Raw genomic sequence first — 13,674 nt, forward strand, 5'->3', positions numbered from 1 at the left:
GAAATGTATCATTAATTACATTTTCATTCTTTTTCATGATTCATAATAATGTACAGCTCCGTGTCAATCCATTGAAGGTCCTCCCCATGCAGTTTCAGACATGAGGGTTGTTTGACCATACTTCACCTCTCTGGTCAGTGCAGGTTGGCACATTATCCATGTCGGTGTGACTCAGTGCAGACGGACGGTTACAAAACACGGAGAGGTTTTTTAAAGCAAAGGCAGCCGTCTCTTCTTGACGTACTATTTTAAAAGAGTGACCCTGCACGCCCCTTCGAGTAACCGTGCGTGTGTGCGCAAGTGCACATTCGTGATCATTTTATAAATACGATGTGTGAACATTACAAAGCTGATGTGTGACCACTGTCCATCATAAACACACCTCCGGCAGACACTTTGAGACAAGGTGTTCAATGTAAATATTTACTCTATTTACTGCGTCAAATAATTGTGACCTAAGAAGTCAAGCAAAGTCGATCATGGCAAGCGCGGGTCCGTTCCCCGTTAAACGCGTTCCCGAGGAACACCACGTTATGGAAAAATCTCGTTTTAATAAGTAATATCTAACGTGGGGCAAAGGGGCCGTCCATAAATGACGTCACGCGATTTTGGACGATTTTTGACCCCCACCCCCTCGTCACACGGCGTCACAAAAAGTCAGACCCCCCCTCAAATATGACGTCACAAAGCTCTGCACCCCCCCCCCCCCCCCAAATAAAACATGCTTCAAATCGCTTTAAACTATTGTCATTGTAATGCATATTTAATGTGCCGCTGCACTCTGATGTTGTAGGAGAAAACATTTATCAAAAAGTATATTTAATGAAGTTGAACGTGTTGTCTATATTTATTTAAAGTTGCGCATTTTGATGTGACGTCACATTTCTCAACCCCCCTCCCCTCCTTCGTCACACATCGTCACAAATATCTGACCCCCCCCCTAGGTGCGTGACGCGTGAGATGCGTACGCAGGCCGAACAAAGACTGAGGAGCGTGGGTAGCCATCGAGAAGCATCCAGCAGCATCCCGCCGCCTCGCGCGACCGCTTGTTCCGACTCGCGCCGCGACGTAGTTCTGTTACATCCCATTCGGATCCACGTCATAAGGAACGTGTTCCCGAATACATCATTCATCGCGTTGCATCAAATTCGCGTGCTATGAAAGCGACACGCGGCGTTGTAGGATAACAGCCTCTAGCTGGCAGGGAGAATGCCTGTAAATACTAGTTAGTGTAAGCTTGAGATGTGAGATGGACTGTACAGATTGGTCCAGATGTCTTGTGACACCCCCCCCCCCCCAAATTAATTGGACACTATTTTTTTTTTCCTTTGCAAATTCATTGCTGTTTTAAACAAACTTCACTTAAAATATTATGCCTGGGAGAGAATTAAATGGGGGGGAGGGTGTCACAAGACATCTGGACCACGCTGTACAGTGTAACCTTGTGATGTTTGGATTTTTGTCTGGGTACGCGAGTGTAACCATCCACAAGCAGCACTCTCATTAAAGATATTGGTCAAACATTCCAATGGAAGAGCCCTCCCTGAGTTGGAGGTCTTCATACTTTATGGGGCTTGGGTAAACAAATGTCGGTATCGTTATTATCAATGTGTTGTCACTTCTGCGAGCACTGTACATTCTATCAGTAAATTGTAATTATTAGCGTGTTCGACATGGCATTTACAAAGAAAGCAACGTGGTGTTGTTGGCGGAAGCAAGCAAGTAGATGTTCCTGTTTGTGGTGGTGTGGCAGAAGCTTCAGCCTCCATGTACGCTCCCCAACAGCACTTGTCCCAATAGTCCGTTAAAGGCTACACATGGGAGAAACTTTGTCTTTGCAGTGCACAAAATCACAAACAATGAACACAGTTAGCTGAGCAAAATAATAATAATAATGATGATGTGCAGTTTTGTGTTAAAGTTCACTGCCGGACAAAGAAGGCCTCATCAAGCAGATATATTCGTGCAGTGCTGCGTGGCCTTACTTAACCGCGTTGTGCAAACTGAAGGGAGGACAGACGCAGCTGGTTCAGATAGAACTTGCCACTACTGGTGACAGCCGTGCCTGGGGTGATCAGATTCGTGTCGCAGACGACTTATTGTGCATGCCGTGCTCAGCTCACCACACGGAACTGCAACAGTACCACAGTGATTCATCTTCTTGGTTCTTTCGGTAAAGTCACGTAGAAGGGAAATAATAAAATAATAAAAATAAAACATAATAAAATTCCGACAGACCTGTTCTTCACATGAGGACGGCTGCTTGCGTTGTGGCCGAAACGTCGTGAGAATTGAATTTTATTATGTTGCATTTTTATTATTTTATTATTTCCCTTCTACGTGACTTTACCGAAAGAACCAAGAAGATGAGTACCACCGTGCTCTCAGCTCGAGCTGAAATGGCACATTTTGTAGTTAGCACGCGGTCGACCTGGGCACAGGTCCGACACGGATGGGGAAGCCTCGATGCTGCTGTGTAGAAATGTAAGGAAGGGTGACGCAACGGATGGAGAAGTGGTGGAGACGTGGTGGGTGACAGGGCAGTAGGCGTGTTAAAGGTGGCGGGGTTAGGAAAGGGGTTTACATTGAGGAGTGGAGATAGGGCTCGGTGGAGTACCCCTTGAAGGGGTTTCGTTTTGGGTCTCGATTAGGATGCTGGAGTATGTACAGTCTGTTCTCCTGTAACGCCGCGGGGTTTCGTAACGCCAACGCGATGGATGTATTATGGAACAGATTTTTTTTTTATAACGCCGATGCGAATTGGATATACAACGGGATGGAGCGAACGGAACCACGTCGCGCGAGTAGGAACAGGCGGCCGTGCGGCTGCCACGGTGTAGCGTCACACGCTGTGGTGGGATGCTGCTGGATGCTTATAGATCCTACCCACGCGCCCCAGAACTGGCAACCTCCAGAATTGCAAGTCCAGCGAGCGAACCGTGACACCGCTGTGGCAGCGGCGCCCCGATCTCTCGTGGCGTGACGCACACACAGAAACAAGTTCTGCATCACGAGGATTTTGAGCATTGGGAGAGAGAAAAAAACAAAGGAACAGCGACCCTAGGATCCCAAGCAGATTATTCGCGATTGCACTAAATGGAGGAGATGACCTGGCCAGGATTAGCGATGGGTTAGCGATGCGCGGTACGACGGACGTGGGACCGGCGCTTGTGCGTGTAAACATTGTCTCGTGAATAGCAGCCTCTTCGGTCAGGCTGCTTATCGTCAGCTCTGATGTCACGAGGATGTAAGAATACAGGAAGCTTTGTATATTGAACTGTATAAGTGTCGGTGACAGGCAGGATTAATGTGTAGTTCCAAGGAATGTGTTGTTCCCAGGAAATGAGTGGTTGATGTTATGAAGGGTTCGGGTTGAAACAAAAGTTATGCCCAGAGGTGCATCCTTTCCGTGACCAGAAAGGGCGTTCTGTGATGTATGCTGAACTGTTTTTCGAAACCGCACGTAGCCAACCGTGGTTAATCGGAAGTGATCAACGAGAATTCTGTCGACGCCATTCATCGTCGTCGTCGTCATCCTAACCAACATTGGCCACGATCTATCCGCTGCCTCCCCCAGCCGCCACCACCAGTCACAGGCTGGCGATGCAACGTCTGGATCGTTCCCTGCAGGATTGATGTCTTTGTTTTGTCGCGCGCTGTGCGACTGGCTGTAGCGGGGGGGGCGGGGGTGGCGGGGGTGGCGGGGGGGAGGCCCATCCACGTAACAGACAAACGTCAATTTCATCGCACTGTTATCGGCCGTGGATGTCCTCGTGGGCAACGTTTCCCCCTCCTTTGGCCGTCACTCTCTTGTTTCTCAACGGTCATTGTGACGTTTAACTTGTGTGTGTCCACTGAACCGTGGGTTGTTCCTCTGTCTTTTTGCGTAATTTTAAGAATTTACCACTACACGCTGCTTTGTGCCTTTTTTTCCCCTTTAAGCATTCGTACACGTGCCATTTTGTGTGAGCAATAGGATTTTTTTATTTGTTTGACCAGATTATTGTGTGGCTTAACAAAAAAATCAATTAGAAATTTAAATGTGAAATCAAAGAGTGCAGTATTTTTTGGAATAAAAAGTATATTTTTAAATATGTATAATAGTTATATTTGGCAAGCATGACAAAATATAACTTATATTTAACAATCACACTCATATATTATTACAAGAACAAGAGTTATCGATTTAGACTTTTTGTAAAAAAAAAAATTCTTCCGATTTAAGTTTCAAACATGAACATAATACATTGAATTGGTCGAACGTCCACATCTCGCAGGGCCCTCCGAAAACAAAGGGTCCAATTCTTGTTCCTTGCGTTGTTATTGTTATTATTGCAAGACAGATGCGTCGACCAACGTTGTTTTGGCCAAGACTCTCTCCCAGAGCGGGGTAACAGCTGCAGCGCTGATGTCACTGGCATAAGCATTGTGATGCTTTGGGAACCTCCACCAATTAGCATGGTGTGCGAGCATTGTGAGCTCTCTCTCTTTCTCGACATCCCACTGGGACACTACCCCTTTGCTCTCACTGTGAAACCAGGACTTGGAGCACCGCTACACGTCAGGCCTGGCAAAGCTCAAAGACTGGTCTTTGTTGTTTGACTTGCATCCCACTGGGATTTTTGCACACAGCGTTGGTGTACGGTTTTTTTCTGCAATATTTTGCTGTCTTTTCTTGGATTTTCTGTTTGCACTTAGTCACATATTCACTTTAAGATGTTTTTTGTTCACGTTTTCGTTTTTTGTTTGTCGCGGGTGCACCCGATTCAAGAGCTGAATGGCTCACAGGGTTATACCTAATAAATTAACTTGAACTTGAACTCAAGGGGGTTTGCTGTGGAAACGGTCTGACGGCCCCTCGGTAAGGCCCCAAAGCTGGCCATGATGAGCCCGGAACTGGACTAGGTTCGGAGTGAGTCGGAGGGGGCCCCACTGAGATGTCACCCTAGTAGCGGCGTTTACACATCGCTCCAGGTACTCAGTTAAGGCTGAGTCGACCTAGGGGAGGCCCAGGACCGGTTCAAATATTCGTCAATGTTATTACACCACCGCTCCCCACGTGGGACACACACGGTCACACATACACGTACGTGCAGATCATCTATCTTGTGTTTAGCGATCATCAGGCGCGTGTGTCGCGTGTAATAAATTGTGGTCAATGTGAACAGACAGGATTGCAAGCATGGGAAGGCAGACAGCGGTGGGTTGCGAGGACTTGTGGTTGCGAACCCCCAATTTATGGCATTATGTACAGCAGTAAAGCGTCTGTCAATGAATGGATTACAACACTTGGCATCTTGATTATAACTTCCCTGATTTTCAGAATTTGCCCACAATTCATTTTCGAAGTCCCTCATCTAAAATTTTCCGGCATATAACATGATTTTTGGCTGGTCACCTTGAACATTTTTTTTTAACTGTATGCTTAAATCTTGATTTGAGCTTTCGTTACTGCAGGAATCCTTACTCTTTGGTTCTTTCGGTAAAGTCACGTAGGTAGAGAAATATTTTATTTTTCTACATACGTGACTTTACTGAAAGAACCAAAGAGAATCTATGCTTAAAGTGGAATATTGCTACATTGTTTTAAATTAAAGTCAAAATATCGTGCCTACTTCAACCAGCTTTTGGTTGGCACTTTGTTTCAATTAAAATTCCACATTTCCACGGTGAGGACCGGAATCATCCACCAAATCACCTGAAAGACGGCTTCTCTTGACGTCCTCGAAAGTGGCACTCGTTTATGAAATTAAACAAGCCCTATAACGTAACATGGTGTATTTTTAGACGTCGCCTTTGATGTTGCAATTTCCCACGCCACCTCGCTCAGGCTGCAAGCGCCGCTAAAATGTGATATCACTGAGCAAGTCACAAGCCGCGTGCTGCGCCGCTGGGAAGCAACACCTCGTGTTACGGCGTTGCCAGCTCGATGTCCGCTGCTCGCCGACGCTCCTTCGTCTGCGACAGGCGCGGTCCAATTTTAGTGTCTAAACTGATCCCGGTTGACTCACATTGCACTTGAGAAAGACACAGGGCCCACACCAAGGGGTCGCGTGAAACACTCACAATAACAGCTCCAAGCCCTCGCTGCTAATGGAACGGTCGATGCCCACGCAGGGGCAATTTAGGATGGAAAAATAACGCGACGCCGCGATATTTGGGTTGACGATCATATTTCACGGAGGGGTGGGGGGGACACTTTTCTTCTTTGTTACGAGCGCTCGGAGCGAGCCGTGTGGTGCTGATCACAGCACACGATGTTCCTGATTCGTGCTGCACGACGCAGCGCTACGGGCACGTGAGCAGGGTAGAAGCACAGTGGCCAAGGCAGTTTCATAACTGCAGCATCATTATATTTGTGCACGCATGTGACATTTGAACGAACCATAAAATGCAGCCACTCGCATTTAAGGTTCGTCTCTGCATGGCCAAATGTGCAAGAGACACATTGCATAATGAACATTTCTTTTGGCGTGTAATGGATTAAAACAAGGACGCTTGTTATGCACAGCCCTTTGTAAATCCACGGGAGTCGAACTGAGCTCACCGGGTTCCTAACACAGCGAGCCAGCCACTGCACCACAGTTCCACCCAATATGCATGCATCAGAATACAACTAATCTCAGCAAGGGAAAATCGTGAATTAAGAATAAATAAAAAACCCAACATCAACATTTTCGATTTAATCATAAACATGAATATGAAACAATGCCCATCACCTGATACGCTGATCAAATAAGGATTAATTTTAAAATGACAATTCCCATTTTCAAATATGTGGCTAACATCAAACCCATCCTAACAAAGCCCACCGTGGCGTCATAGAAGCTATGGTCACCCAATGGCCAAACCCAGCTCAAATAAGCCCTCGCAGCAGTACTCAGTAAAACAAAAATTACAAAAATTGCTAATGCTGCAGACAAACAACTCCCAGCCCTTCTGGGAAGAGAGTTGCTTGGGGGGGGGAGAGATACTGCGTGGAAGGGAGTGGGGAGGGATTAGTGGTGGGTGGGAGGGAGAGACAAGGCCGAGGGATGAGGAGGAGAGAGAGGTTGGGGGGGGGTATTCGGGCGCGTCCTACTGGAAGCGTGAGATACCAACGCAGAAGGCTCTTCGGTTCTCCACATCCAGGAGCGTCCGTCACGTTGTGGGTGGTGGCCTGTTTTAAATTACAGTAAGCGGATGACGTCTGCGTCTTAGACGTGCGCGCGCGCGCGTGTGTATATACGATGCTCAGAACAGCGTCAGTTGCGTATCCTGTATTTTAAAACGAAATCGCTGCAGCGGAGCGATCGTTCAGTTTCTGCGTAAAGGGGGGGCGAGATCGGCAGCATCGGCTTGCCATCCGTCATCGCGTGCAACATCTGGCGTCAGTACGACAGGCGACGTCCTCTTGTCATTTGAACGCCGGGAAGAAAATCCGCGCTCCTTTGTTACACGCCTCTCCTTTCCTTCTCGTGAAAGACGCAGCCGCACAGTCGTGGAGGCTTAAATACATTCATCCTGCCAACTGGTCTTTGTTTTTGGTCGATGTGGTTCGAGCCTTTGTCCGTTTTTTTGCGGGGAAACGTGGAACAATAGCCACTCTGCCTTCTGGCGGCACGCTGCACACTCACCGAAGGAGCGCCCTGCCCGGGCACTGTAACACGTCGCTCGCTCGCCAAGGTACGTTCACAATTGTCCGTACCCTGCTGCTCGTCTACCACCGCGCACGGCGAGAAACGCACCCACACGGGCGATGCACACGATGCGCTCGCATCACGCAGCGAGCGCTGCTGCGTGCGTCCGTACGGACATCGCTGACGACGGGGCAAGGGGAGGATGCGCGCGTGCGAATAAAATCACGGGGAGGAAGCCGTCGCGTGAGAATTCGCCACGGTCACCTGGAGCTGGCCTTATTTTTTGCCGTGATTGTATCGCGGTGCGGTTAAGATGCGGGGGGGGGGGAGGGGGGGAAGGGAAAAATTTACAAAGCCGCGATGATCGGAATATGCGCGTGTGCTTTCGCGTTAAATATTCATGCGCTCGCGCTAATAGAGCGCGGCACATTTGGGGAATTATCCGCGCGTCGCTTGGCACGGGGCGTTGGCAGCGGTCTCACCGGGCAGGGGACGACGATGTCCTCCGTGGGAACTAATCGCCGGGCCGCCTTCGAGTCGGATTGGGCGAGCAGTGCGCGAGGTCCCTTCCTCCGCCTGCCTGTAAGGCACCACGGCGGCCTTGAGAAATGTGTTACAAATAAAACGGCTCAAGTTGGACTGGATAACAAAATCCCGCTGCAGATTTTCGGCCTGAGGCCTCTTTTCATGTTTTTTTTGAAATAAATATAAAGGATCTGTCAGTACAAGGATTGGACAGTGTTTATCGGCAGCTAGGAGGTATATAGATAAATATATTTGTTGGGCCCTTTCTTGTCAATATCAAAATCTAAGAATTGGATTTACCCTTTCTGGCAATAAAACAAAGTTGTGTTAAGACGTTAAAACACCAAACAGAAACCCTTTGCCAGGAATCATGTCTGCATTAATCGCATATACCTGTGGTGAACATGCAAACAAAACCATGCTCTGGTAGTATATGATGATACATTGTTTTTGAAACTGATTGGTCCACACCAGAGACAGCTTTCTTTAGAGCCGAGTCGCCTTTTGGCGTTCCCTGATCAAACACTTGCAAATGGTTTCTGTTTGGTATTTTAACATCTTAACACAACTGTTTTATCGCCAGAATAGGTAAAACCAATTCTTATATTTTGATAGTGGCAAGAGACGGTCCCATGATGCATCTTCTCACCCCGGGCTCTCAATGCCCTGGTAGTGGCATTGTCTTTGTGCTGTTCGCCTCTTGACGTCTTCTGTTCTAACACTGTTAGTGAGACGAGGCTCTAAAGAAAGCTGTCTCTGGTGTGGACCAATCAGTTAAAAAAAAAACAATGCATCATATACTACCAGAGCATGTTTGGTTTGTAGATTTGAAGCTTTCGTGACTGCAAGGATTCATACTCTTATGTTTTTTCGGTAAAGTCACGTAGGTAAAAATACAAATAAATAATCATGATACAGTACATTTAGCTGTGACGGTCCCACCTGATGACGGAGACTTGTGTTGCCTCCGAAACGTCATAATTTATTATTTTATTTCTATGATTATTTCTATTATTTCTATTATTATTTATTTTTATTTCTACCTATGTGACTTCATCGAAAAAACCTAAGAGTATGATAATTGGTTCTTTACACTTCTATCTGGAAACAAAACTGACACCTTTTTACAAGGAGTCATGTTTGCATAGACCGCAATACCTGCAGTCATAATACAAACAAAAGAACATAACTCTGATAATGTGCACTGTCCTTGAAGTTGATTGATCCACACCCGAGACAGCTTTCCTTAGAGCCTAGTCTCATATGGGTTGGACCAGATGACGCCAAAAGGCGCACAACTCAAAGACAATGCAAGGTGTCAGTTTTGTTGCCAGATAGAAGGGTAAAGAACCAATTATCATATTTTTACTGGCAAATGAAGTTCCCATAGTGTAGATGCTTGCCCCGAGCTCTCATACTCTGATGGTGCATTGTCTTTGAGTTGTGCGCCTTTTGGCGTCATCTGGTCCAACCCATATGAGACTAGGCTCTAAGGAAAGCTGTCTCGGGTGTGGATCAATCAACTTTAAGGACAGTGCACATTATCAGAGTTATGTTCTTTTGTTTGTATTATGACTGCAGGTATTGCGGTCTATGCAAACATGACTCCTTGTAAAAAGGTGTCAGTTTTGTTGCCAGATAGAAGGGTAAAGAACCAATTATCATATTTTTACTGGCAAATGAGGTTCCCATAGTGTAAATCTAAGAGTATGTTTGGTTTGCATGTTCACCACAGGTATATGCGATTAATGCAGACATGATTCCTTGCAAAGGGTTTCAGTTTGGTGTTTTAACATCTTAACACAACTGTTTTATTGCCAGAAAGGGTAAAACAAATTCTTATAAATATGTGTTGTTCATCAACCTCTGTGAAGCAGTGATGGCCTAATGGAATTAATACATGCCTGACCTGAGAGCTTTTAAGCCCAAGCACTCAGTGGCTTGCCAGGGCTTATTAGCAGGACACAGAGATGGACTTGACACTGTACAGTGATGAAATTATTTCAGCGCTGAAGCTCAGGACCCGACATTCTATTCAACACGCGTTCCACACGTAATGGCAATTATCGATGTAATTACCCCGGCTCTATATAATACAAATATTCACGACACAAGAGGCATGGAACAATGTGAATGCCTGGCAAGTAGAAAAAATTGTCACAATTAAGGGGTTGCGATTCAATTCGGGAATCAATAATTTTACCTTCCGTGGTGAATGTAGAACCTCTAGTGGCTGCAGGGGGTCACGTGAACCAATTACATACAATGCTTACGACAACAAAAATAAGCAACTCCTACGCACACGATTCAATGCGTGCATTGTGCATGCTTTTTTAAAACTGCTGAATCGATGCATTGCAACATCATTGTTACGTATCTTTTGCTTCTTACTGCGGCGATCAAACGGCGAACCCAATGACAAAAACCATGTCGAATAGCGGCGTACAGCTCACTCATTCTCCACCGCTCGACGCCAGAGGAACCGCGTAGCCGCGCCTCCGTCTCCCTCCACAATGGGGTAGTGATGGCGTGCTCGGCCCGTGGCTCTGTCGGTAATTTGAGAACAGGGAGGCGATTGAGTAACGGGACCCATGATGGAGCGGGGGACATTCAATAGCCCCACTGATCTCACCGTGAGAACCACAGACGACGGCTCTGCGCGCATCGCCGCAGAGGACATGCATCGACGTGGGGACACGGCGTTAACGCAGCGAGATTTCAGAATCAGGATGTTTTTATTTGTACTGGAGAAATCCGATGAGCTATAAAGATGTCTCGTAGGGGCGGGTCAGAATGTTACAACAACAAACAGTACAACAGCACGTTCGGATTGCAAAGTATAGGAAAGGTAAACAAATCACAAAACATATTTTCAAATGAAACTAAACTCATTTTTATGGAACCAAGTAAGGCCCACTCAGGTATTAACTTCTTTTTCAGAAGCGACCTGGCCACAAATGATAGCTCAACAAAAGTGGCTTGTCATGTGTAAGTTTAAATCAGCAAAAATAATCGAAATCATCTCAATGCACGTTTCTCAATGTGGAGGGGAAAACCCGGAGGAAAAAAAATCGACGCGGCCACGGGGAGAGAGAAGACGCAATCTTCAAATATTTGAACAGCGCATTTGGCCTGCCATCACATCCTGAGTGAGTGATTGCCTCAAGTGCCCCATTGCTCTCGCGCCTTGAGATATTCCGTATTGGGAGGCACAGTATCAGCATTTAAACGATGATAGGACAACAACAATGTGTTACATGGTATCATTGATGAGATTTTTGCAGATGTTTCAAATAATTGATCTAAATTACTGATGGTGCATTTACGAATTTCCCAGTATTGTTTACAGGTCAAAGGTGGAATGTCAATGGCACGAAACTCCTCAGGCATGCGGTTGACATGAGTCTTCATTTCCGCTGAATCCTTTGATCATTGAGGACACACTTAGCGGAGATGGAAGCTTTCGGTTGTGGATAATGTTGTTTTAGGAGCATGGTGGCGATGAGGCATCGTTATCCCTCGATGGATCAATTCATCAATTAAAATAGATTATTTAGCCCATAATACTTGAATTAAATAACGTGTGTAAGTAATATACTATTTACGTGCTTACAAATTCCACGCTGATTGTACCTTTAGTCTCATGGAACACACGACGCAGGCAGCACAAACTAGATAGGCTGCACAAATAAAAAGACTGCGCGGGGCAGACAACAGTAACAAAAATATAAAATATATCTTGGTGCAAGCGAGACCCAATGAGTCAATAGAAATGAGACGAACAGTGCCGATGCTTGATTCCACACAGGACAGACGGACCGCAGGGATGAGTCGCGCATGACGCAGGAGACAGACGTTGCAGACAGCACTATATTATAACAACAACAAAAATCGATGCTTTCGTTAAACAACAGAAAAAAAATCACGCTCCGAATTGTGACGTATTCATCACGTCACTGGGTGGTTGAGTATTTACAGCGGTCGCTGCAAGCCCTTGCTGCTGCCGGATGCCGTAGCTGTAGACATCATAGAGGGTTCTGTGCAGCGTTATGCGGCCTGATGAAGGTTACCAAATACCAGGCTGTTGAAACCGACACTCCCACTCAGAGTGATGAACGCCTACCCGTTATTTCAAATGAAATACCAAATTCACGAGGAAATATTTGCGTAGCAATGGCCACCATACCGTTACTCCTTGCCCCCGCCCCCCCAGCCAGAGCCAGGCCGAACCTGACCCCTATCACCACCCCACCCCTATCACTACCCCTATCACTACCCCTATCACTACCCCACCCCTATCACTACCCCACCCCTATCACTACCCCACCCCTATCACCACCCCACCCCTATCACTACCCCTATCACTACCCCTATCACTACCCCACCCCTATCACCACCCCACCCATATCACTACCCCACCCCTATCACTACCCCAACCCCTATCACTACCCCACCCCTATCACTACCCCTATCACTACCCCAACCCCTATCACTACCCCTATCACTACCCCAACCCCTATCACTATCACTACCCCAACACTATCACTACCCCTATCACCACCCCTATCACCACCCCACCCCTATCACTACCCCTATCACTACCCCTTTCACTACCCCACCACTATCACTACCCCACCCCTATCACTACCCCACTCCTATCACTACCCCAACCCCTATCACCACCCCACTCCTATCACTACCCCTATCACTACCCCTATCACTACCCCTATCACCACCCCACCCCTATCACTACCCCACCCCTATCACTACCCCAACCCCTATCACCACCCCACTCCTATCACTACCCCAACCCCTATCACTACCCCAACCCCTATCACTAGCCCACCCCTATCACTACCCCAACCCCTATCACTACCCCAACCCCTATCACTAGCCCACCCCTATCACCACCCCACCCCTATCACTAGCCCACCCCTATCACCACCCCACCCCTATCACTACCCCAACCCCTATCACTACCCCACCCCTATCACTACCCCAACCCCTATCACTACCCCACCCCTATCACTACCCCAACCCCTATCACCACCCCACCCCTATCACTACCCCAACCCCTATCACTACCCCAACCCCTATCACTACCCCAACCCCTATCACTAGCCCACCCCTATCACTACCCCAACCCCTATCACTACCCCAACCCCTATCACTAGCCCACCCCTATCACTAGCCCACCCCTATCACCACCCCACCCCTATCACTACCCCAACCCCTATCACTACCCCAACCCCTATCACTACCCCAACCCCTATCACTACCCCACTCCTATCACTACCCCAACCCCTATCACTACCCCAACCCCTATCACCACCCCACCCCTATCACTACCCCTATCACTAGCCCACCCCTATCACTACCTCTACCCCTCCTTATCTACTCCCCATCTGTTCTCTTGTCACCATGACTACACCACCACATTTAATAATAACCCCACTCTCTATCTCAGCCACTATCATCTTACATACAATGTTATCATTTCTGTAAAGTGCCTCGGAATAAGGCGCTATAT

At 47.2% G+C, this 13,674-nt stretch overlaps 1 protein-coding gene across 1 annotated transcript in view; it reads left to right on the plus strand.

Annotated features, from left to right (window-relative positions):
- The first annotated feature begins 7,111 nt into the window (after window positions 1–7,111).
- LOC144731461 (semaphorin-4D-like) overlaps window positions 7,112–13,674 on the plus strand; it is a 35,229-nt gene continuing 28,666 nt past the window's right edge. The window contains exon 1 of the mRNA XM_078612515.1: window positions 7,112–7,665. The gene's annotated coding sequence lies outside the window, so the exon portion shown is untranslated. The remainder of the gene's footprint in view (window positions 7,666–13,674) is intronic.

This window comes from Lampetra planeri, chromosome 39, assembly GCF_965212315.1.
Source record: "Lampetra planeri chromosome 39, kcLamPlan1.2.h2, whole genome shotgun sequence".
Classification (NCBI taxonomy): domain Eukaryota; kingdom Metazoa; phylum Chordata; class Hyperoartia; order Petromyzontiformes; family Petromyzontidae; genus Lampetra; species Lampetra planeri.